Source organism: Sorex fumeus, unplaced genomic scaffold, assembly GCF_029834395.1.
Source record: "Sorex fumeus unplaced genomic scaffold, SorFum_2.1 ptg000035l, whole genome shotgun sequence".
Classification (NCBI taxonomy): domain Eukaryota; kingdom Metazoa; phylum Chordata; class Mammalia; order Eulipotyphla; family Soricidae; genus Sorex; species Sorex fumeus.
This window is the reverse complement of record NW_026606092.1, coordinates 12599185-12625030: the sequence shown is the minus strand read 5'-3', so window position 1 is coordinate 12625030 and position 25846 is coordinate 12599185. Positions and strand designations below refer to the sequence as shown.

Below are 25846 nucleotides of genomic sequence, written 5' to 3'. Positions count from 1 at the left end.
GCTCCAGACGCCTTCCTTTTGGAATAAGGATGCTTCCCTGGCCAGGGAGTGCATCCCTTGTTGCACAATCACAGATATGTATTTTGGTCACTGACTCTACAGAAACAAAGGGCATTGTTCATGAGAGCTACAGCTTTGGGGCTTATAGTCATTTGTGCCCTGCCTCTGTTTTGGAAGAAAGTTCAAAGAACCATGCACATGCAGCTGTGAGTCTAATTACAAATTGTTCTCTCTGCAAAACCTACCCTGTATCTGCACTCAAACAACAGCTTTCTAGGCCAGGACTCACTGTATAAACAGCACCCTAACCAAAGGTGCAAATACCATGCTAACTGCATCTATCATCAGTATATAGTTGAACTTCAAGTGGTTTGGGAAATGTTGAATGTCTGAACAAATTGATTAAAATATCAATTGACCAAAAAGAATATCTTGGAATTAAGGGGCATATCAGAAAGCTGAAAAAATCCTGTTTCCTGAAGTTCTGTAACACCTGGAAGATATTCTAGATTAGAGCCAACTGAAAGATCAAATCCCCTTGATGGGTGAACCTAGAACTGTGGCCAGTGTACCCTAAGCAGGTCTAGTTTGAAAGAGGAGGGGTGGTGCTCAATTGATCTGGGGTCATAGTGCCACAAGGCCTCCTGCAGACACTCTCTCTCTCTCTCTGACTTTGGACCACTCCAGCAATGCTCAGGGCTTACTTCTGGCTTTGTGCTCCAGAATCACTTCTGGTGGGGCTCAGAGGGCCACACAAAGTGCTAGGGATGAAAACCAGGTTGGCTGAGTGTAAGGCAAGCACCCTACCCGCTGTCTATCTGTTCTCAATCCCAAAGGATTCTATTTAATGGCCCAGAGCTTGCCAGACAGGACTAGTCTGGAATGCATCAGAGGTTCCCAGATAAAAACTAACTTCCAAACCAGAGACAGGCTTATGTGCAGCATTTACAGCCATTATCAGCCCTGCCCGAATATCTAGTGCCAAGATTCTTGTGGCAACAAGGGGTGGTCTTGAATGCGAAATGTGAGAAAGCATGCACCTTCAGGATTAGGGTGGCCTCTCCAGTGTACCAGAGTTGAGTATTCCTTATGTCTGTGCGCTAGAAGCCTCACTCTGAAGGTAACACCACCCACTGTCAGTGTCTTGCAAGCACTGGGTGCATGTGTGACTGGGTTGTGAAAGTTTTCCTTCTGACCATCTCACCTGCCTTGCCCTTGTCATGGCTGGGATCATCTCTCCCTGGTTTCTTCTCCCTCTCATCTTGGTGCATCGCTTCATTTGCAATCAGCCTTGAAGGCACACATCCAGCCACAGTCAAGAAGACATAAAAGGGCAGGATAGTTAATACAGGGATTAAGGCACTGGCCTTTATATAGTTAACCCCAGTTTGATTCTTGGTATCTCATTATAGCTCTCACCAAACTGCAGGAGTGATAAGTGAGCCCAGAGTTAGGAGTAAGCCCTGAGCATCACCAGGTATGACTCCATCACAAAGCAAATAAAAAGGTAGAGAAGGAAGGAAAATTTTGCGACCAGAACAATCATGAAAGTGGCACACCTTAAATAAAATGTTACAAAATAACATACACAAATGGAGCTTTACTATGATTCAGCTTATAAAACAAGAAAGTTTTCTAAAGCCTAGGAAAGTCCAGCTAAAATGAGATGAATTTCCAACTCAATTTTATTCCTGCCCATGACAAATACCCACAAAATCTAACTATAAAGCCATTTTGCAATGGTTGTGATTTCCAAATTAAATGCCTTGTAATTAGCTCCTCCTATATATTTGGCAATCCCATTAAGTGTCACACCAATTTAGAAATTATTAGGTGTCACAATGTAGCTCTCCTTTGTGAATACCAATTATTAAAAATAGAGCAACAGTACAAAGACTTGGTTTTGTAGCCATTTTTCATTTTGCCAAATTCGAGTCTTGGTAGCAAACCCAGATATATATCATTCTAATGTGTAATGAGGTTCTCTATCTACACAGGGAGGTCTTTTTCCATCTAAACATGAGACCGTTTCATAGTTATAACAACAATTGATAAGTGAAACAGTGCTAAGCGACTATGAGATGTTAAGATTTTGAGAACTGGTCTCAGTGCTCAGCTTTTGGATTTTAAAACTCATTTGAGGGCCATAGAGACAGTACAGAAGTTAAGGTGTTTGCCTTGCATGTATCCAACCCCAGTTCAATCCCTGGCACCACATATGGTTCCCTGTGCTTGGCCAGGAGTGATCTCTGTGTGCAAAGCCAGGAGTAAGCTCTGAACATAGCCAGGTACAGCCAAAAGAAAAGGGAAAAAAATTCACTTGATTGGTTTAGGAAGCTGCAAAAGTTTCACAACTTTAATCCTTTGGAAATGAGTCACAGGAAGATGGATGGAAGGGAGGAAGGGAGGAAGGGAGGAAGGGAGGAAGGGAGGAAGGAAGGAAGGAAGGAAGGAAGGAAGGAAGGAAGGAAGGAAGGAAGGGAGGGAGGGAGAGAGGGAGGGAGGGAGGGAGGGAGGGAGGGAGGGAGGGAGGAAGGAAGGAAGGAAGGAAAGAAGGAAGGAAGGAAGGGAGAAAGGAAGGAAGGAAGGAAGGAAGGAAGGAAGGAAGGAAGGAAGGAAGGAAGGAGCAAGCTAGGGAGGGAGGGCGAGAGGGAGGGCGAGAGGGAGGGCAGGCAGCAGGGACAAAGGAAAGAAGGTTATTATTGCCTATGTCAAATTATAAATATCATGTGGTAAATTTTGATTTAAAATAATGTGAGGGGCTAGAGAGATAGTCCAGCAGTTAAGGAACATGCTTTGAATGAAGCTGACTCATTTCAATCCCCAGCATCACATTGTCCCCCAAACATCTCCCGATGCAGCCCCAAGACCCCCAGCACCAGCAGGGTGACCCAAGGAATCCCCAGCACCACAGGGCACAAGCAGCACCGCAGCCTCAGGCCCCTGCACTGAACCACTGGTCCAACCAAGGATCACTGGGAAGGGCCTTATGTCTTCTGAGCACTATTTGGAGTCCATCCCCCAATGTTAGTGGCAGTTTGGAAGTATGTGGACCAAACCCAAGTTCCATTTCTGGCACCATACGGTCCCTCTTGAGCATCACTGGGTGCAGCCCAAGAGTCCTCTGGTGGCATCAGGGCGACCCTGGGATCCCCAACCAACATTGCACTCTCGGGCCATGCACTGAACCACTGCCCCAGTTGGCTGAGAATCACTGGACCTCCTGAGCACAGCATGGGAGGGCACCCCAGACCCACCAAAAATAATATAAACATGAGAAAGCCTGGAAGTCGGGGTGGAGATTCAGGGGCAAAGTTCTTGTCTTCCAAGGGTGAAGTCATGAATTCTACCCCCAGCACACTCCTACATGTCCTGAGGACAACCCCAGCAATGCTGTCACTTGGGATCCCTGGTGCCACAACAAAGTGTGGAATCCCTTGTGAGCGCCAAAATTTACAAAGCATGAGCAAGTGGGCGGACCCATGTCTCACCCACTTCGGTCACCCCCTACCCCTGATATAGGCTTTCCCAACCCCTGAGAGAGTGAAAGGTTCTGGAATATATCAACTTGGGGAGGTTTTAGATCAGCTCCTGCCTCCGAGACCATTTCGGGCTGGCATTTTTCTAATTAAGGGTATTTATAAAACCTCTTTTTGCACCTTGAGAATTACAAGCCATGGAACAGAGTGAAGGTGTTATAAGCACAGGCACCCTTGATGCACGGGGAAGAATCCATGTCATGGGGCCAAACTTCTCAACCCATTTCAAGAGAGTGAACATTTCCTCTGGTGAACGATTCTTGTATCAAATATCAACTCTCTCTACTATGGTCCATACCGCATTGCATTTTTGTTCCAGGCTGTTTATTCCTTTTCCTTTCCATTTGTCTGGGACTCTGAAGCTATATATACTGGGTTTTATTCATCTTTGTATCCCCAGTACCCACTGGAGTGCCTGGCACATAAAAGGCATTCAACAGTGTTAACGGAATGAATGACTTCATTAATTGCTAAGAAAAGTTACTGGCACTCTAAGCTGCTTGAGGCATTTCTATTATTTTCTACTCCCACAACAGAGAATGAACAGCGGTAAAATATGGCTATTATCTAACCCATTTTGTGTTTCTGACAGTCACATGATAGAAACAGCATAAAATCTGGGACACGGAGGTCATAATTTCATCTGAGCATTTTAAACAATTGATGAAAATCCTTTAAATGCAGACTCCTGAGCCTAGAGATGGCTAGAGGTTTGGGTACAGGCTTTGTTCAGGGGAACCCAGGTTCCATCCCCAACAACCCAGCACCAGGGAACCACCTCCAAACACCAGCAGGTATGGCCCAACCTTCTCCTACCAAAGTCACTAAAAGAAATTTTAAAATAAACTCTTGGGGACCTGGAAGATTCCTTAATGACTTGGGGTGCTGTCCTGTCAAGCACAAGGTCCTGGGGACAAAGAGAGCAGTCCCGGTCCTGCCGCATCCACTGTGAGGAGGAGGATAATGCTGCTGTCTGAAAGCCGAGAGAGGAATGGCCAGGCAGGTGGCTTCGTGGCTTAAAGCACTCCCCTGACAAGTGCAAGGCCGAGACTTCAAACTCTACTGCCGCTGTGCTTACTGAGGGGATCCTAAAAGTGTTGCTGTTAGGGATCCCACACACAGAAAGCCCCGCAAGTGTCCCAGGGTCAGTGGTTTAAGAAGTGTCTAGGGCATGTACTTGCTCTCTGGTGCCACACATGTGCCAAGGTGATCCTGACCATCTGATAACCTGGGGTCCTCACCCAGGGAGAAAAATTTAAATGCTTCAAGGGACTCAGGATGAGGATGGAGTGCGCTCCCTCTCTGGCACTGAATATCACCCTCTCACTGCCCAGTATGGTCCAGAGTAACCCCGGTAGTTCCTAGTCCCCAGTGCCTGAGGCGTGGCCCTGGAAATAATAAGCCCCTAAACATTCCAAACTTGTTCTCGAGCTGAATCTCTGTCTCTGTCTCTCTGTATCTCTGTCTCTTTCTCTCTCTCTCTCATGCATGCTCTCTTTGCTTTTGTTTTAATTGGGTCACACTTAGCTATGCTCTGGGGTTATTCCTGGCTCTGCTTATGAATCACTCTTGGTGGTACTCTGGGGAATGTATGGAATGCTGGGGATTGAACCCAGGGTTGCCATGCTCAAGTCAAGTGCCCTACCTGTTGTACTATCACTCCAGGTCTTCTTTTGAACAAGTAATATGTCCCCTGAGGGTATGCACTATTACTATTTTGTACTACAATACCAAATCAATACATGAAATATACGGAGCAAGCTCCCATTCCATTTCCTAGACCCCCCCCAATTCCATTTACATATTGTTTTCATTTATAGAGGACATGTCAATATTAAACTGACAAGAACAGATACTATGCTTGATCTTAACCAAAAGGCCGAGAAGTGATGTCTCTGTTTCTTTAAATTAGAATATCTGTTCAAATTAAAAACATTTTCTTACCCCTTCCCTTTCTTCCACAGTGGTTGTTATTGTTTTGGTACACAGTGGGGAGAAATGTCCTAAACTTAGTTGTGGTGCTTTGAGGGGAGAGCTGGGGAAGTCACAGTGGCAGGACCAAGCATCATCAAGGTGGGTTGGTGGCCAGACGGAACCTGTGACCTCATGCACGCCAGGCCTTTGCTCTTCCATTGAGCCACAGCCCCTCCCTGTGGGTCCGTTTACTGTGGGTTCGATTTCTGTTTAGTATTTCTGATGTGAAATTATCACTAACATGTTCATTTTCACTAAATTATCATTTTATGCATCAAAAATTCAAGTAAAAATACATCTGTATAATTGTAGTAATTATTACCAGTATTGGTTTTGGAGCCACATCCTGCAGTGCTCAGAGTTTACTCCGGCTCTTATCACTCCCAACAGTGCTTGGGAGACCAAGTGTGTTGGAAGGAACTGCACCTGAGTAGGCTGCATGGGAGCCTTATACACTGCATCATCTCTTCGACCTCCAACTAAATTTTTCAAATACACAAGTCATAAAAGTTGACTTAAGTTGAGGTACTAAAGTTGAAAGTTTGCCAAGACGAAAGACTGAACCATAGTCTCCAATACCACTGATGAGGCAAATTTGATTTTTGGCTATAGCCTTGTGAAATCATCAGTGGGCTTGATAAAACATTTCAAGATTAAAGAGGACAGAAGCCTGATATAAGCAGACTCTATGGAAAATCAGGAATGAATAGAGAAGCAGAGAATGCTATAAGAAAATTTTGCTAGCAAAAGCAAGTTCTCTTAAATAGTTCCCACCTCCACCCAAAAAAAGCATCCAGTGGGTACTATGCTTTTAAATTTATCCTCATTAAGACCTCAAACCTGTAGCGATACATTTAAAACCCAATCAGGGGCTGGAGTGATAGCACAGTGGGTAGGGCGTTTGCCTTGTAAGCAGCCAACCCGGGTTCAATTCTCAGCATCCCATATGGTCACCCAAGCACCACCAGGAGTAATTCCTGAGTGCAGAGCCAGGAGTAACCCCTGAGCATCGCTGGGTGTGACCCAAAAAGAAAAAAAAAACAAACAATCAGATTAACAGAAGTTGATGCTGAATAAAACCTCTGATCCTTCAAGCAAAGGTTTCTGTTGCTGTGGAATCACCCTTGAGACCTGCCTGCCACCTAGACGGGTCTGACTGAGTTCAGAAGCTGTACATCTAGACCACAGGGGCAGAGTGGACAGGGGGCTTCTAAAGATTCATGGGCTTCCAGTTGTTTTATTTTTTCCTTTATTTTTGGTCCACACCTGGGTTTATTCCTGTCTCTGCACTCAGAAGTTAGTCTTGAGCCGAGATAAGTACCAGGAGGTTCACTCCATGGCTTGGAGGCCAGCCACACATGTTAGGGGGAATGCAGCTCAGATAGAGAAGGGAGCACCAAATAAAGGGTATTTGGAGGATCCTCCCAGGATGAGAGATGCATGCTGAAAGTAGACTATAGACCAAACATGATTGCCACTCAATGCTTCTTTTGCAAACCACAGCACCCGAAAGGAGAGATAAAACAAAAGGGAATGCCCTGTCACAGAGGTGGGGTGGGATGGAGGGGATGGGAGGTGGGTGGGAGGGATACTGGGAGCACTGGAGCTGGAGAATGGGCACTGGTGGAGGGATGGGTACTCAATCATTGTATAACTGAAACCCAAGCACAAAAAAATGTAAGTCTACTACTGTACCTCACGGTGTTTCACTAATAAAAATTTAAAAAAAAAGAAGTTAGTCTTGGTGGTTCTCAGGGAACCATACGGGGTGCCAGGGATCAAACCAGGTGGGGCACGTTTGAGGCAAAGGCCCTACCTGCTGTACCATCACTCCAGCCCCAAGGGCTTCCAGGATTTGTTTTGTTTTTGGGGGGGAGAGGGTTTTGGGGGGTTACTCCTGGCTTTGCACTCAGGAATTACTCCTGGTGGTGCTCAGGGGACCATATGGGATGCTGGGAATCAAACCCGGGTTGGTCACGTGCAAGGCAAATGCCCTACCCACTGTGCTATCGCTCCAGCCCGAGTTTCCAGTTTTAAAAGTAGGAAAATTGAGATGAAAGAGTGACAGAGAAGCTGGTGTCCAGTGGCAACTGTAAAGTGGTGAAAAACAGAAGGTAATGTTCAGGACTCAGAGTTGCTAGAATCTGAATTCTAACAACCTGAAGCACTGCTGTGGGCTTGAGCAACAGGAGCATCAAAGGTAAGTTCCAGGAGGCTGACGGAGCAGCTGTAAGGATGGGACCGCTGCTGAGAATGATTTTTAAAAAAGAGGAATTACCCACAGCCCGCCCCCCAGCGCCATATTTACAGCATTCAGCCAAAGAGAAGGACAACATGGAGGGCGGGACCCGCAGATCCCGAAGGAAAAAAAATAAACAGGTTCCAAAAAGAGCCGAGATCATCGGGAAGCCCCAGATGGGGTAGGTTTCGCATCCCGCCTCCCCCAGATGGAACCCCGGTGACCAGAAGCCTCTACAACCACAGCTCGAGTATGCAGGAACTAGGACTTTTTCTCAAAACCGTGCGGCCGCTTGCGCGGCCGCGCGACATCTCCTTACATACAAAATGATCCATATATACAAAGTAAACCACCCAACGTTTCTCTCTGAAAATCATAGTTAAGTTTGGAGCACGGCCACAGCCCCAGAAACACAAGGACTTAATGCAGAACCCAGCAGCTTGGAGCAGAAAAGTGAATGGGCTATGCGTTAATCCAGGCCATCATGACTGTCCAGAGGGGAAAGGGTGTTGCCCCATTCGCCCTCTCCTCTCTGGAAAGAAAGATGGCGGCCACATGGGAGCCTTGTGGACAGCAGGCATGAGCCGGGGGAGTGGGGGTGACTAAAACCTCATGGGAAGGGGGGCGTTCCGGTCTGTCCTTCACACCCTACCGAGGTCACCAGTTGCCCCCCACGAGCGGCTCTCCAGCACGGCCACAGTCCCAGAAGCACAAGGACTTAATGCAGAACCCAGCAGCTTGGAGCAGAAAAGTGAAAGGACTATGCGTTAATCCAGGCCATCAAGTCTGCCAGAGGGGAAAGGGGGTTGCCCCATTCGCCCTCTCTTCTCTGGAAAGAAGGATGGCAGCCGCATGGGAGCCTTGTGGACAGCAGGTATGAACCGGGGGTGTGGGGGAAGGGGGGCGTTCCGGTCCGTCCTTCACGCCCTACCGAGGTCACCAGTTGCCCCCCGCGAGCGGTTCTCCAGCACGGCCACGGCCCCAGAAGCACAAGGACTTAATGCAGAACCCAGCAGCTTGGAGCAGAAAAGTGAATGGACTATGCGTTAATCCAGGCCATCATGGCTGCCCGGAGGGGAAAGGGTGTTGGTCCCTTCCACCCTCCTCCCTCTGGAAAGAAAGATAGCGGCCACATGGGAGCCTTGTGGACAGCAGGTATGAGCCGGGGCTGTGGGGGCAACTAAAACCTCATGGGAAGGGGGGCATTCCGGTCCGTCCTTCACGCCCTACCGAGGTCACAAGTTGCCCTCCACGAGCGGTTCTCCAGCACGGCCACAGCCCCAGAAGCACAAGGACTTAATGCAGAACCCGGCAGCTTGGAGCAGAAAAGTGAACGGACTATGCGTTAATCCAGGCCATCAAGTCTGTAGGAGGGGAAAGGGTGTTGCCCCATTCGCCCTCTCTTCTCTGGAAAGAAAGATGGCGGCTGCATGGGAGCCTTGTGGACAGCAGGTATGAGCCGGGGGAGTGGGGGCGACTAAAACCTCATGGGAAGGGGGACGTTCCGGTCCGTCCTTCACATCCTACTGAGGTCACCAGTTGCCCCCCCGCGAGCGGCACTCCAGCACGGCCACGGCCCCAGAAACACAAGGACTTAATGCAGAACCCGACAGCTTGGAGCAGAAAAGTGAACGGACTATGCGTTGATCCAGGCCATCAGGTCTGTCCAGAGGGGAAAGGGTGTTGCCCCAGTCGCCTTCTCCTCTCTGGAAAGAAAGATGGCGGCCGCATGGGAGCCTTGTGGACAGCAGGTATGAGCCGGGGGAGTGGGGGCGACTAAAACCTCATGGGAAGGGGGACGTTCCGGTCCGTCCTTCACGTCCTACTGAGGTCACCAGTTGCCCCCCGCGAGCGGCTCTCCAGCACGGCCACGGCCCCAGAAGCACAAGGACTTAATGCAGAACCCAGCAGCTTGGAGCAGAAAAGTGAATGGACTATGCGTTAATCCAGGCCATCAGGTCTGTCCAGAGGGGAAAGGGTGTTGCCCCAGTCGCCTTCTCCTCTCTGGAAAGAAAGATGGCGGCCACATGGGAGCCTTGTGGACAGCAGGTATGAGCCGGGGTAGTGGGGGCGACTAAAACCTCATGGGAAGGGGGGCGTTTCGGTCCGCCCTTCACGCCCTACCGAGGCCACCAGTTGCCCCCCACTAGCGGCTCTCCAGCACGGCCACGTCTCCAGTGCACAGAAACCAATTTCTTAACTATCTGACTTTCAGTAGAAATACTTCCAGGTTCAATAAGTAAAATAGCAGAAATCCAAAACCAACATTTAATTCTTGAACCCAGCTGTAGAAAGCAAATCACTTCACAATGCTTTTTCAGCATGTCTGATTTGGGGGGGGGGGTAAACTCTAAATAATAGTGGTGAATCTTTTATTGAAACAATGAATCTAATCAAAGCAGATAGAGTGTTAACTAGAATTCATCTGCCCCACAGGGACTGGGAGGGGTGGGGGTGGGGTTTTATTGGGGTTCTTCATGGTAAAAAATAAGTTTTGGTAAAGGGAAATGTGTTTGATATTTGCATGACTGAGACCTAAACCTGAAAGCTTTGTAACCTTTCCCACGGTGATTCAATAAAGAAATAAAAAAAAAAAAAGAGGAATTAGAGAGAGTGTCGGAAAACCATGTCTGGACGTGTTGAAATCTGTGTACCTCGCAGGCTATGAGGCAGAGAGAATGAGGAGCAGCTGAGTATAGCAGTGATGAATTCAGCTGGTAGGTCAGGGCTGGAATCCCAAGCATTGGGGGAACACTGAAGTCCAGTGGGTACTCCAAAAGCTAAAGACTGGGAAGAGATGAACCAGAGAATGCAGCTAAACGGAAATGAAGGATAGCTAAGCCTACGTCCTGGGTTATACCAAGGTTTAGGAGGCAGGAGCCGAAGAACAAGCAGAGGGATTTCAGCATTTGTGGCTACAGAGGCAGAAAGAAAACAGCATTTTCCTTGAAGCCAAAAGAAGTTAGCAAAGACAAAAGAATGAAACATTGTCTCCAATACTGTTGATGAGGCAAACTTGATTTTTGGCTATAGCCTTGTAAAATCATCAGTGGACTTGATAAAAAGTTTCAATAGATTGTGAGGACAGAAGCTTGATAGAAGCAGACTCAATGGAAAATCAAGAAAGAATAGAGAAGAGAAAAACTTCTATAAGAAATTTTTGCTGGCAAAAGCAGGTTCTCTTAAATCAGTTCCACACCCACCCCAAAATCTGTGAACAGAATTCAGAAAGCCCATGAATTTATTTACTTTTTTACAGGGTGTGGAAGGTGTCACACCCAGTCAGTGCTCAGGGGCTATTCCTGGCTCTGTGTTCAGGAATGACCCCTAGCAATCTCAGGAAATGGAATGTGGTGCTGTATGTGGAAGCTCAGGAACTGTATGTGGTGCTATATGTGAAATCCAAGCAGGTCTGGCCAAAGCGGCCACTGCATACATACATGGCCATCCCCTTAAGACCCATACTATCTTTCCAGCTCAAGTTCATGAATTTAGAAAGGATAGGATTACATCTTTATTTTCACTAATCTCTACCTAATCTAATGTTCTCTTCCATGATTAATGTTAAACCATCATTTTCCATGTATCCAACAGAAATTATGAATATTTTCATACCACAATCCAGCTGTTAGATATCTCAAACTTCATAAACCCAATAATAATGGGTTTGACTGAGTCAAATTTATGGTAATTATCAAAGAACTGCTAGCTCTCACTAGACATGGTCCTTTCATATAAATATGACTGAGTAGCACCCCTTGGTACATGTGCAAAGAGACCGTTCAGCTGCCTGGTGCTGAAGGGACATACACAGACATCATTGTTGCTTTCTAGAATTTCCCGTTTTGTTGTTGTCTATTATCTTTTTAATTGCTGTAAGGATCACGTCTGGGGGCTCTTTGGGGCCAGGAGCCATCCACAACAATACTTAAGGGCCATGCAGTGCTGGGGATGGAGCTGAAAGCCTCACACATGTGCCCTACCACTCGAGCCATATCCCCAGCCAGTAAGAGTCTCTTGCTGTTCACGGTGGCCTGTTGGTCAATACATAGGGGATAAGTGATTTTCATTGTTTAAACTTGGCACATCAAATGAGAATTCTTAACTCTCATAAGATGACACGACTTTATGAAGCACAGGTACAACATGCAAAGGCTATGACTGGAGAGGCAGGGATACAGTGCTGAGGTAGAACGCACACACACACACACACACACACACGTATACAAAAAAAATCCCATACTGACTCTCTACTATCTACCCCTTCATCCCTAATTGAAAACACTAAAAGAGCTATGGTTAGAAAGAAATCTTTTATTCTCATTACTCTCTCTTTTCAAACAAAATTCAACTCTAGCTTTGTCTATATATTAATACATTATTTCATGCATTACTAAGGAATAACATGTCACACCCTATCATACCATTTGAAAGTATTTTTAAAAATAGGGGTCGGGGCTGGAGAGATAGCACAGTGGGTAGAGCGTTTGCCTTGCATGCGGCTGACCCGGGTTTGAATCCCAGCATCCCATATGGTCCCCTGAGCACTGCCAGGAGTAATTCCTGAGTGCAAAGCCAGGAGTAACCCCTGTGCATAGCCAGGTGTGACCCAAAAAGCAAAAAAAATAGGGGTCACAGAACTTAAGATAAAAGAGTAAAGGTAAAAAAAAACTTAAGGTAAAAGAGCAACAAAGGACCAGAGGCAATATAATGGGAGAACTAACCCACACAATTATGTTGGGGGGCATGAAAGGGAGGAGTCTTGGAGTCCTTGGGTAAAGGAGGTGGGTACACTGGTGATAGACTGAAATTATATGCGTGAGAAACCATTATTAATATTATTTTAAATGACATAATATCAGTAACATCTTTTAAAGTAAGGGTCACAGACAGAGGTATTGTGGAAAGTTGGGAGGGGGAGTCGGGGGTGGAGAGGATAGCATTCTCAGGCCACTCCTGGTCATGTCATGTTCTGGCCCAGTGGTGCTCAGGGGCCATCAGGGCTACCAGGGAAACCCCAGCAGTCCTCAGATTAAAAGTTATTTTAATCACTTCCCAAATTATACTGGAATTTCCAGGTAATTTGTCTCTCTTGCAAGTCTATATATTGTCTTAGGCATTTTAAAATATTACAGACAAAATATAGACTTCAGACCATTAAAGGTATTCCTGGCACAATGAATTTACAAAGACCTTCAATAAGTCAAAGGAAGGAGGAGGAGGAGGAGGAGGAGGAAGAAAGGGAAAAGGAAGAGGAGGAGGCGGTATCAGTAGATGTTCTAGCAAGGAAGAAACAAAAGGATACGTGTACTGCAGAGGAGAATGATTCAGTGGAGAGGGAGGAAATGGTAATGCAGAGACAGGGAGCTTGCTAAAGTGATGCTCTAGCGTGGGCCAGTAGACAGAGCTGGATCTACAGCACAAGTGAAAGCAGGGCCTCCCACTGGAACCCGAGCAGGCAGAGCGCAGTCCAGGGAAGGGGCAGAGAATACAGAGAATACGGGCAGAGTGGCAGTGAGGACAGCCAGCGGGGGTTCTCTGCGGATTGCTCCTGTCTTACAAGCAAGGTCACCGGCTGCAAGTGAAGCCAAGAGTAACTGGGCGAGAGGTCTGAGGAGAGCAGCTGGAGAGAAGGAAACAGTTTTGAGAACAGTAAGACACTGTGATCTGTGCTCTTGTCACGTTTGGCTGCAGGGGTGCAGGTGCTGAGAGGGTGGAGAGCTGGAGGCACTTCGGGTTGGGGAAGTGCAGACAAGGTAAGAGAGCCGCAAGACTACTGAGCCGAGCGTGACCGATGGCTGGAAGACAAAGCGCTCCACACAGAGGAAAGGCGAGCCTGAGCCCCTGGGCTCATGCCCTAGTTCTGCCTTTCCTGCCTCCAGCTTTCTTGGGAGTCAAACACCAGAAAATGGAAAATCACTGGGCACGTAGCAGCAGGAAGGAATGCTACAAAGGTCGTGGAGTGGATCGCCGTAGGGGCTTGGGATGGTGTGGAAAGCATAAGTGTTAAAGAAGCAGAAGTGTGTGTGTGTGTGTGTGTGTGTGTGTGTGTGTGTGTGTGTGTGTGTGTGTGTGTTGAGACACAGGGAGCAGGAGGAGACGAATGTCGGAGCCTGGGAGTGATGCCCTCGGCTCAGCGCGTGTCCCTGCAGCTGCTTGGGACTCAGAGTGCTGGAGTACTGAGAGCTCCCTGAACAAAGAGGTTGAAAGCAAATGAGAAGCATTTATTGGGGGAAATTCCTGTTTATTACTGAATGCCTTCAACTCACTAAGGAAAGTACTCGACTTGCTCCATAGATGCCACTTTTCCACATTTGCTGCTAATTTTTAGTTATTTCCTTGCTGGCTACTCATGTAACAGAACCCAAAGCAGCCTGCAGAGATCAGGAATAACTGCTGTCACTTCTTGCTTCTCGGGGCATCCCTGGTGAGGGTGGGGTGACACTCAGGAGATGACACCCAGGTTACAACTCCTTGAGAAACTGTGCTGCCCATGTGGTAACAAACGTGGGTGGGCCGGGGAGATAGTACAGTGGGTAGGGCACCTGTCTTGTGTACAGCTGACCCAGGTTTGATCCTGGCACCACATTTTGTCCCCTGAGCTCCACCAAGAGTGATTCCTGATGGCAAAGACAGAACTAGTCCCCAAGCACAACCAGGTGTGTCCCCTGCCCCAAACAAAAGGGTTTATAAAAACTCAACTATGGACTCTTATTTAACAAACAGTTCAAACTTAATGATGATGATATTAAAGAGAATAGAGATGAACCCACTACTCTACCTGAACCCAATAAACAGTTCTTCTCTTTCTCTCCATGGAGCTTACCTGTCTCTAGTCTCCATTTTCTGGGTATTCTGGGGAAGGAAAAACATTCGAACCCAAAACTTCTGCTACCCACTGTCACTCTGTCAAAAGCTGTAAGTCACAACAGTGTTTACGGAAACTTAGTGGAAAAGAAGGAAAGACAGAGCCAAGAGGATGGGTGTCATCTGACTTGCAGGGGAAAAGCGAAAGAATGTGGAAGTTCCAGAAATGAATTCTCTTTGTGAAAGAAATCTATCTCAAACTTGTTTTCCATCCTGATCTAAAGTAAGATTATTACCTTGTGACAATGTCAGTGTGACCTGATGTAGAGGCACAACTGAAATGTTTTCTAGGTAATGCTGACAGTTTTCTACTCTATTTTTAATTCTGCTTTAATTCATGGCGTTGTTTCTGTTAACTTGGGTTTGGAGCAACACCTGGCAGTGTGGTCTGGGCTACTCCCAACCCTGCTCCGATTTAACCTGGACCTCCCACATGCAGAAAATGCCCTTTGAACCCTCTCTCACCCTGGTTATAGTATATTCAAGGGATTGACTGACCTATAACTTGATCCTGACCCATAGTTTGAAAATGTTCACCTGTGTGATTTGAAAAACAAAAGATTAGATTGTATTCATTCTGTAATAGCATAGAAACAAATTCTTTTTATCGAGATAGAAAGCAAACCACTGTTTAAAGAAAAGGGCAATTTTTATCATTATTTGAATATTACACTCTTAAAAACCTCAAGAGGATGAACTATAAAGCTATTATGTACAAGAAGAACTCTGAGTAAATTATTATGTATTTACATGTAAAAACCAATAGTTTTCCTTCACACAAACAATAACCTAAAAGATTGCTGGATAGGAAGAAATCCTACCCAACAATATGGGTAAGAAGGGACCTCTGTTTGTACAGTTAGGATAAAAACAGATCAGGTAAAATAATTAGGGGGAAATTAAATATTCCCAGGTTCTATATGAAGACAAATATGGACCTTCCCTGATGTTCACGGGAGAAATCAGACATGTACGCTATGCTCAGGGAGAGAAGCCTTGAAACCAGGAGATGTCGTTTCCCCCACATTAAATTGTTATGTGATCATAATTAAAACACAAACAGGACTCTGGCAGTTTGGAAACTTTCTGGAGTGAGATTTTTTTGTTTGTATTTTTGTTGTTGTTGTTGTTTTGTAATTCAGGAAACTGAATCCAGGGTTTCAGAATAGCAAGGCAAATGCCGGTCTGTGGAATTACATCTCCTGCCCTCAAGGGAGAGAGAAAAAGTGGACAAAATCCTACCTAAATTCACATGGAAATATAAACATGAGAGCAGTTCGGTGAAAATCGTGAGGGACTGTTAAAGACTGGAGAGAGAGAGAGAGAGAGAGAGAGAGAGAGAGAGAGAGAGAGAGAATAGGGGTTAAGGCACTTGCCTTGCATGCAGCAAACCCCACTTCAATCCCTGGCACTACATACATTCCCCTGGGCACCAACAGGGATGATCCCTTAGTACAGAGTCAGGAGTAAGACATGAGCACTGCTGGAGTGAACCTTAAACCAAACAAAAATACTACAAAGCTCTAATAATTAAATCAGTCGGAGAGTCACACAAAGATGACCACAGAGTTCAGAAAAAGTCCCAACTGTAGATGGGTTTGTATGTGGCAAATTAAGTCTTTGAAAATTGAGGTGGGGCATGAAAATGATAGTGATTTAACATATATATTACTTTGGTTGACTGGCTTTTGTAGAGAAAAAAGTCAGGATGTATTTGTGTTTATTCATTCTCTAAACATTTCATATAAAGCACATTTACAACTTAATTTTTTTTATACATGGAGTACTGATCTAAACTCCATAAATCATAAACATGACTAGTAAGTTGGTTTATGTTAAATGAAATTACACATGACTGCAAGAAGAAAGTTAAATAAGGATGTTATTAGTAATATTAATTATACAGATTTTCCCCACTGTCCAAAAGTAGAACATTTCTGTTTAGCAAGCTGCTTTTTGGGTCTGGAAATTCTCTCACCATCCATTTACGGAAAAAAATTATTGAGCATTTCCAGACTGTGCTTATTACCTACCGAAGCATTCTGTATTATTTGTATAATTTTATATTGTTTGAACTTTATTTCATTATGTTATGAGCTCTTAATGAGTAGAAAATAAATACCAATAGCACACGTCAATTCACTGCTTTATCCTCCCTCATTTCAGCTTCACTCTGATCATCGCCAGTGAATACAGGAAGGCAGAAATTCTCTTCCTGCATCTGAACTCTCAGGTGGTTCTAGGTTACTACCCTTTACCAGTTGCCTCTTGAGTGTTGTGAAGGAACTGACATCAACTTGCCCTGAAAACAGAATGCGATTATTAGAGGTGCTCATGTGTGATTAAGGGCGCCATGTCTGGAAGCCTGCTATTCATACTTCTCTGGACAAACTGAGCCTTGAAATAGCCCTAAAGCAGTAAGTGACATCAGCTCAAGCTGACCTGTAAATCAGCTATGCTTTGTGTGTTCTAATTATTTTTCCTGAAGAGCCCGTTTGTCCAGTCTAAGTGGCAGCATCACTTGGACAATATGATGAAGAAAGCATATGGCCAGCCTCGTAAGGAACAGGACAACACCTAATCAGGGCAGCTCAGGGATCATTAAGTTAAGAGGCTGAAAGATGCTTCCACATCTCCCTCACTCCCCCTACTCCCAGTTCCAGGACTCTCTGCTCTTCTTTTTTCCCAAGAAGGCAGAACATACCAGAGTAACAAAAGATCTCCTCTCTCTATGAAGCTGTCCATACATTTCTTTCTTGATACTAAATCATCATCTTTTAAATTGCACAGCAAGAAGATGAAAAGATCATTGGGAGCCCTCTTCAACATTTCCAGAATCTCAAAATGGGAAAATAAATACCTGACTTCCAGTCAGTAAGCTTTTAAAAATAAATTTAAGAAAATGTATTACTAAATATCATGCAACTCTTAAAAAGTCACACAGCTTAGGGCCAGAAACAGTACAGTGGGTAAGATGCTTGCTTTGCATGTGGTCAATCTGGGTTCGATCCCTGGTGGTCCATATAGTCCCCCAAACACCAGGAGTGACTGTTAACACCTGAGCATAACCAACATGCCCCCTCACCCCCAAAAATGACACAGCTTAGGCCAGAGTGACAGTACAGCAAGCAAGTCACATGGCTGACCCAAGTTTGATTCCTGGAATCCCACATGGTCTCCTAAGCCCCACCAGGAGTGATCCCTGAGCACAGAGCCAGGAATAAAGCCTGAGCACCTCAAAAAAAAACAAACAAAAAAAGACACGGCTAATTATTGACTTGAAAGCAAGCGAAATGATGACTATGGACTAAACCCACTCCCTGATTTTTTTAAAAGACCTAAAAATTTAAAAGGTATATCTAAAAACCTCCAACCCCATCAAAAAATGGGGAGAAGAAATGAACAGAAGTTTTCTCAAAAAAAGAAATACAAATGGCCAAAAGGCACAAGAAAAAAATGCTCCACATCACTAGCCATCAGGGAGATGCAATCAAAACAACAATGAGATATCATCTCACACCACAGAGACTGGCACACATTCAAAAGAACAAAAGCAACCAGTGCTGGCGTGGATGTGGGAGAAAAGGGACACTCTTTCACTGTTGGTGAGAATGCTCACTAGTCCAGCCTTTCTGGAAAACAATATGGACAATCCTTCAAAAACTAGAAATTGAGCTTCCAAATGACCCTGCAATACCACTTCTGGGAATATATCCCAAGGATGCAAAAAAGCACAGTAGAAATGACATCTGTACCTATATGCTCATTGCAGCACTGTTCACAATAGACAAAATCTGGAAACAACCCAAGTGCCCTAGAACAGATGACTGGTTAAAAAACCTTTGGTACATCTACACAATGGAATACTATGCAGCTGTCAGGAGAGACGAAGTCATGAACTTTGCTTATAAATGGATAGACACGGAGGTATCATGGTAAGTGAAAAGAGTCAGAAAGAGAGGGACAGACATAGAAGGACTGCACTCATTTGTGGAGTATAAAACAATATAACACGAGGCTGACTCCTAAGGACAGTAGATATACGGGACAGGAAGACTGCTCCATAGCTGAAAGTCTGCCTCATGAGCAAAGGGGAGAAGGCAGCTGGAATAGAGAAGGGATCACCAAGAAAAAGATGGCTGGAGGAATCGGTCGGGATGGGAGATGTGTGCAGAAAGTATATAAAGGACCAAATTTGATAACCTCTCAGAGTCTGTATTGCAAACCATAATGCCCCAAAGTAGAGAGAGATTATGGGGAATCATATCTGCTATGGAGGCAGAGGGAGGGTGGGAAAGGGGGGTTATACCAGGGATATTGGTGGTGGGGAATGTGCACTGGTGGAGGGATGGGTGTTTGATCATTGTGTGATTGTAACCCAAACATGAAAGCTTATAACTATCTCATGGTGATTCAATAAAATTAATTTTAAAAAAGAAAAGAAAAAAAGTATATTTGCTATGTGACTGACAAGAAGAAATAAATACAAAGATAAACACTGGGCTGTGAGTGTTGACTTTACTCTTAGGAAGAAACTCGGGAGAGACAGCCAACTTTTCCTTTAATATATAATCATGGTTAAAATAAAGGAATTGAATATTTTAAATGAAAGTAAAATAACCACTGAGCAAGTATACTTTCTGAAAGGTTCTGTGCCAGGATAACAACTTTCTATTACACCTGAAAGTCACAAATCAGACATGTACCTTCAATGAGAAACAGCCAGGGTGAGGCAATAGAACACCACATATAAGTGCCTGGGGAGCTGAGGTTATAGTCACTCGTGAGTATGTATCCAATAGGAATAGCATTATATCCTCCCGAAAGAAGTTCTGAAGTTCTAACTCCTAATAGAAGGTTTTGTGTGAGGTGTGATTACAGAGGTAAGCAGGCTAAAATGAGGTGATTTTACATAGGTCTTAATCCAGTAGGGCAGTATCTTTATAAAAGGGGGGAGGGTGGGAGCTGGAGAGATAACTCAAGAGGGTACATGTTTTCTAGGTGGGGGACAAGGATTGGATCCCCAACACTGCAAGGGTCCCCAAGCACCACCAGAAGCCACCCCAAGGACCAAGCAGGATTAGTGTGACTCGTCTCCCCCAACAAAAAGAGGGGGTGTGATTTGAACACTGATACACACATGGGAGAAAGAGCATAGTCCATTAAGCTGCTACAAACCAACTAACTTCAGGGTCTCCCAAAATCTGGAAGGTTCTTCCCACACAGGTCACAGGGGCATGGCTCTGCCCAAACCTTAGTTTCACACATATACTCTGGGAATCAGAAGACAACATTTTTCTCTTGTTTCAAGCCACGCAGTTTGTGATACTCTGAGATGGCGGCTCTAAGAATCTGATATAGAATCAAAGCAAGTAAACGGGAAATAAAAATATCTTGGTTTTGGAGGGGGCAGGGAGGGAGGGATGTCACTCCTGGTGGTGTTTGGGGAACTATGGGTTGCTGGGGATCCCAGGGCTCCCCTATGCAATCACGCATCCACTGTTTTATTTAAGTTCTGCATTAACCTAGGGGATGCATGAAGTCTACATATAGACTTAAAAACGAAGCTTGGGGTCGGAGCAATAGTACAGTACTTGGGTGTGACCCAAAAAGCAAAGACAAAAAACAAAGACAAAAAAACTAAGCTTTTTTTTTTCTCAAGGTGTTCATTTGGAGGGATGGTGGGGTGGGGGAGGGGACACCTGGCGATGCTCAGGGGTTACTCCTGACAGTGTGCAGGGGACCATATGGAATACCAAGGATTGAACCCAGGTCAGCCATGTACAAGGCAAACACCCTACAAAATGTACTCATGCTCTGGTACCTTTTTCAAGGTTTTATGTAAATGAAAGACTTAGAAGCTGGATCTTGTCAAATCTGAAGCTTGTAATATTTTCCTGAATTCACATTTACATTAAATTTAATCTCAAAGAAGACGACAGTGGGACAAATTAAATATCTGTGTAACCTAATGAATTAGTCTACATATTTAATAACATTATATAATTTTATTTTTATCTCTCAATAACATTCCTCAGGCCAAAAAATTTATATCATGTTCAGATGCCAATGAACGTCTTCCCCCCCCCCCACCCCTACCTGGAGGTGGCACACCAGAGGTGCTCGGTATTTACTCCTGGCTCTGCACTCAGGGATCACTCTTAGTGGTGACATGGGGAACCATATCAGGGATCAAACCAGGGTTGGTTGCATGCAAGACAAGTGCCCTACCAGCTGTACTATTGCTTCCACCCCATGTTTGCCTTTTAAAAAAAAAATATATATATATATATACATATTAGGGAGAACTGGTCTCAGGTGGCACGTAACAAGAAAAACAGAAGTACTCTTGTTTCTTTAAGCCTTCTAAAGTTGCTCAGGGTGAAAATAGCTGATGGCATTGCTAATTTAATATATTGTAGGCACTTTTATTTGGGAGGTTTTGGGGTTGGCCTACCCTGCAGTTTAGAAGGCCTGTGTCTCTTCTGGCTATACGCAGCCAACCCGACCAGAGGATTCAACGCTTGGTCCCACTGTACTGGGGACCATCTTGAGGGATACCCCAATAGCACTCATGGTGCCATGTGGTACCATAGATCAAACTCAGGCTCATGCATATAAGACAAGGCATGCACTCCTACCTCTTGAGCTATCTCCTGGCCCTGCTGTGTAGGAATTAATACTCTCACTTCATAATAGTTTAAAGACAAAAGTGGCAGAGCAGAAAAGTGGATCTGTGATTAAACTTTCTAAAATAGCACGTTACACAGAAATCCAACATTTCTTGATTGTTGATTAACATTTGCTATGACTAGATATGTATATCTACTATGAGTAAGTAAAAAATTTACATATTTACTCCATGTTTTCAAAGTAAACTACCAATAAAAAGTCTCCTTGGTGGTACTTTGTCAGAAAAATATAGGTACTTTGCTAGAATTCTCTCCTTCCCAGAACTCACCTAAATATTATAGGTGGGTTAAAATATATATATATATATATATATATATATATAATTTATAGAGTGGCTCTCAAATAGAGCTTCTAGACTTAAACTCTTAATTTGTAGTTTGAAATAAGCCTTTTTTTGTACAGATAGAAGGAAAGTTCTTTTTGTTTGTTTTTTGTTTTGGAATCATATCTAATAGAGCTCAGGGCTTACTCCTGGCTCTGCACTCAGAGATCACTCTTGGAGAGCTCAGGGAACATATGGGGTGCCAAGGATCAAACCCTAGTCTCTGCTTCATGCAAGGTAAATGCCTGTCTACTGTACTGTCTCTCCAGGGAAAGTTCTCGAAGTATCTCTCGAAGGAAAGTATCTCTCTACAAGGAAAGTATCTCTTGAAGCAAAGTTCTCAAAGAAAAGTATCTCTCGAAGGAAAGTCCTGAAGGAAAGTTCTTAAACCTAAGAAATGAAGTGAGTGAGAAGTCTCAGTGGTTTTGGTCTAAATCCTTGGCTTCACTTCTAATCCACCGTGCCCTTGGATAGATGACTAATTCTCTAATTCACAGTTCCTTCGCTTTTAATAAGACAACTACTATTACATATACTACATAGGATTTCTGGAGAGATAACACATCAAAATCACTGACCATGGAACTGAATCTATGGAAAGTATTTGGTGTAAAGTAACGTCCCAGACATATTTTTATTTGATTTTAGGTTTGTGCAGACTTTCCTATTTAAATATGAGTGGCTTATACATATACACAACGGAATACTGTTAAAGGTAAAGGTAAAGGTAAAGGCCCTCCCATTGATCGTCGATTTGCTCGAGTGGGCCCAGTAACGTCTCCATTGGAGACTTTGTTGTTACTGTGTCTGGCATATCGAATACTCTCGGTAGCTTGCTGGGCTCTCCAAGAGGGGCGGAGGAATCGAACTCGGGTCGGCCATGTTGGCCGCATGTAAGGCGAACACCCTACCGCTGTGCTATCGCTCCAGCCCAGGAATACTGTTAGGAAAGAGGAAATCATGAAATTTGCATGTAAGTGTATCAACATGGAGAGTATCGTGCTAAGTGAAATGAGTCAGAAAGAGAGGGACAGACATAGAAGGACTGCACCTATTTGTGGAAAATAAAGTAACAGAATGGGAGACCAACACCCAAAGACAGTAGAGATAAGGACCAGGAGGATTGCTCTACAGCTTGGAAGCTGGCCTCACATGCTGGGGGAAGAGACAACTCTGATAGAGAAGGGACCACCAAGTAAAGGATGCTTGGAGGGCCTGCTTGGGATGGGAGATGTGTGCTGAAGGTACAGACAGAGAGAGTAAAAGGGAATGCAGCTGTCACAGAGGTGGTGCTGGTGTGTGTGTGTGGGAGGAATGGGGTGGGAGTGACAGAAGGGATACTGGAATGGTGGTGGAGAATGGGCACTGGTAGAGGGATGGGTACTTGATCATTGTATGACTGAAACATAAGCACAAAAGTTTGTAAGTCTGTAACTAACTCACAGTGATACATTAAAATAAACAAATAAATTCAATATGCCAAAAACAGTAACAACAAGTCTCAAAATGGAACTGTTACTGGGCCCGCTTGATCAAATTGATGAAATAAAAATAAAATAAATAAATATGAATGGATTAAGTCATTGTTTGAGCTGGTTATTTGATTACATGAGCAAGTAAAGCAAGCTGTGTTGGTATTAATAAACTTTTGGAAACAATGATTATAGTTTATGAACTATAATCATTATTTATATGTATTTCTACATATGTGTAATATGTACTTCTACATACATATAATCACTGTTTATATGTACCTCATGTACATCATGGTAGATGGGTTCATGTGTAGAAGTAAATCTAAATAAGTGGATGCTAAACTCACCCCAAAATGCAAATTGTCTACATTACCTTTTATTATAAATTATCCAAATAAACTATGTCAGCACAGACAAGAAATTTGTTATAAGATTTGAGGAAATGTTCTAGTGTTTGTTTGGGTCTTGGGGCCACACCTAGCAGTACTTAGTTGTCACTCCTGAGGTACTTGAGAGTCCAAATTTGGTGCCAAGGATCAAACAGGCATCAATTGAACTCCTGTAATACCTCTCCACCACCCCAGCAAAATTGTATTAGGCTATTAGCTATAATGATCTCCAAAGAACAGAGAAGTTCAGACAACACGGTCATCTGACTTTGGCTTTCTCTGGTTTGTTTTTTAGTTTGGGGGCTACCCCTGGCTCAGGGGTTCTGGGGTTACTCCTGGTTCTGCATTCAGGAATGCCTTACCAGCTGTACTATCTATCTGGCCCCGATTTGATTTTTCTTGCAGTGAAAATGACACAGAGAAGTCACAGTGTAACAGGGTGAATGATGGGAGTGATGAGAAATACACTGTTCTTGTGCTTGATCAGCAAAGAACTGAAGACCACACACACAGAAACTTGGCAATAACTAAGCAAGTTGACTCAAGTTCGGAATATGCCTAGGAGAATGGGAGTGAGTCTACCACATGAACTGTAGCTGTACCCCTTTCAATACGTCACTCCAAAAAGTGGGAGTGAGTCAATGATTGAAGTCATTGTCAGCCCTGTTAGGCTTAAAGTTACCTTTTTTTTTTTTTTGGCTTTTTGGGTCACACTCACTGGTGCACAGTGGTTACTCCTGGATCGTGCACTCAGGAATTACTCCTTGCAGTGCTTGGAGGACCATATGGATGCTGGGAATTGAACCTGGGTTGGCAGCATGCAAGGCAAATGCCCCACCCACTGTGCTATTGCTCCAGCCCCTTAAAGTTATCTTATATACTATAACCTTAGGGTGTATTAGTGACAGAGTCATAACAGGGTGGAATTTAAATAGGTCTTAAGACAGTTGGATGCTGGATTCCTTAACTAAGTTGCTTATGTGCAGGTGATAACCCATAATGCATCCAGAAAAGACCAAGAAAGGGGGCCAGGCACCATGCCAAACACAGTAACAAATCTTATAATGGAGACGTTACTGGGCCCGCTCAAGCAAATCGATGAACAACGAGGAGGACAGTGCTACAGTGCTACTCAGTTTCCTACTGGAGTAGGCTCTGTAACGGGATAGGGGATAGCCTCATTGGCCAGGAAAAGGCTTCTCCAATCCAATTCCCCTGCATGCTTATGTGAGTCTAGGATCAAGCCCTACATGAGTGAGCACTTTGGTTTTATTTCTTGGCAGCGGTTGAGGGTGCCATCCAAGCAGTGCTCATGGAACCCGCGGATCACTTCCAGTCATATCTGTCTGACCAAGCTGGGCCAGACAGTGACATGTTCAAGCCCAGCCATGCTTTGGGGAGGCACGAAGTGTATAGGACTGAACCTGGTCCTTGGGATTTGGAACTTGGCATGTGCAGGCAACCCTGACCAATGAGTTTTGCCTTGATCATCCATAACTTCCTACAGAAAAGCAGAAACTCTTGAAAGGGGAACTTTCTAACCTTCTTCAGCTATCAGCTAGAGAGTACTTCCCAACTATTTCAGAATTAGCTAAGAGTCTATGCTGTAAGAAAGAGAAGTGAAAGGAGAGAAATCTGAGATATGGTGAATGGGGGACTGCCCAGTAGGAAACCTTCCTCAGATTATTTCTATTTGCCTTGTGACTTTGTGCACACAAAAAAGATAAATAGGACACTCATATACCAGCTCAGAAGTCACAAAAAACATCAGCAGGTCTTCTGAGGAAGTAGGCACCATCACCTTTGCTGGAGTCTGGGGACTGTTCCAGCAGGTTTATTCATGGTCCCCTTTATTGTAGAGTGGACTTTTGAATTGAATGAAAAAAAAAAAAGAGAGAGACCATATTCAGTGGCTGCTAAATGGAAACTGGCATGATAAACAAATTTCAATCTTTGGAAAACATTTCTTCCTTTTTCTTTTTGGATGGGGAGCTTTTTTGGTCAGGCCCAGCGATGCCCAGGGGTTGCTCCTGGCTCCGCACTCAGGAATTACTCCTGGTGATGCTCAGGGAACCATAAAGGATGCTGGGGATCAAAAGTGGGTCAGCCACATGCAAGACAAATGCCCTCCCTACTGTACTACTGCTCTGGCCTGGAGGACATCTTTAGAATACGATAAAAATAAGATATTTTTGTTTATTTTGGAGCCACACTCAGCAGTACTCAGAGTTTACTCCTAGCTTTGTGTTCAGGGATCACTCCTGATGGGGGTTGGAGGACATACGTGGTACCAGGAATTGAACACAGTCACATTGCAATGCAGGTACCTTATACCTGCTATACCATCT

The 25846-nt window shown here is 44.5% G+C and overlaps 1 protein-coding gene and 1 non-coding gene across 5 annotated transcripts in view; both read right to left on the bottom strand.

Moving 5' to 3' along the window:
• The window catches only part of CACNB4 (calcium voltage-gated channel auxiliary subunit beta 4), a 345805-nt gene that overhangs the window by 109081 nt on the left and 210878 nt on the right, over positions 1-25846 (bottom strand). The gene's annotated exons all lie outside the window — the stretch shown is intronic.
• On the bottom strand, positions 5236-5430 carry LOC130027030 (U2 spliceosomal RNA). Its single transcript, XR_008792974.1, has one exon. It is a non-coding gene; the product is annotated as a U2 spliceosomal RNA (small nuclear RNA).